The sequence below is a fragment of the Morone saxatilis genome, unplaced genomic scaffold (genome assembly GCF_004916995.1).
Source record: "Morone saxatilis isolate NCDOM2014 unplaced genomic scaffold, NCSU_SB_2.0 Contig0, whole genome shotgun sequence".
NCBI classification, from domain to species: Eukaryota; Metazoa; Chordata; class Actinopteri; family Moronidae; genus Morone; species Morone saxatilis.
In genome coordinates this window covers 9,538,439-9,538,652 of record NW_023339650.1, presented here as the reverse complement: position 1 = coordinate 9,538,652, position 214 = coordinate 9,538,439, and the positions used below count along the sequence as shown (strand labels likewise).

At 34.6% G+C, this 214-nt stretch overlaps 1 protein-coding gene across 1 annotated transcript in view; it reads left to right on the top strand.

Moving 5' to 3' along the window:
• Positions 1-214, top strand: part of myrip (myosin VIIA and Rab interacting protein) — a 35,010-nt gene that overhangs the window by 31,298 nt on the left and 3,498 nt on the right. The window lies entirely within an intron of this gene.

Genomic DNA, 214 nt, shown 5'->3' with positions numbered 1-214 from the left:
ATATATATAGAATATATTATATATTTTAGTCTTCAAAGGTTGATGATGTTCAGCCTACTGTACATCCCTCTACTTATCAGTCACATAGGTTAAGCAAAAGTAAAGTGAGTCTGCTAACCTGTACTGACTTACCTAGTATATGTCATGCTCTCCTAATCAAAAACACTGCTTAACAGCCTTGTATACACGTAGTGTTTGTGTGTGTTTGTGTGTT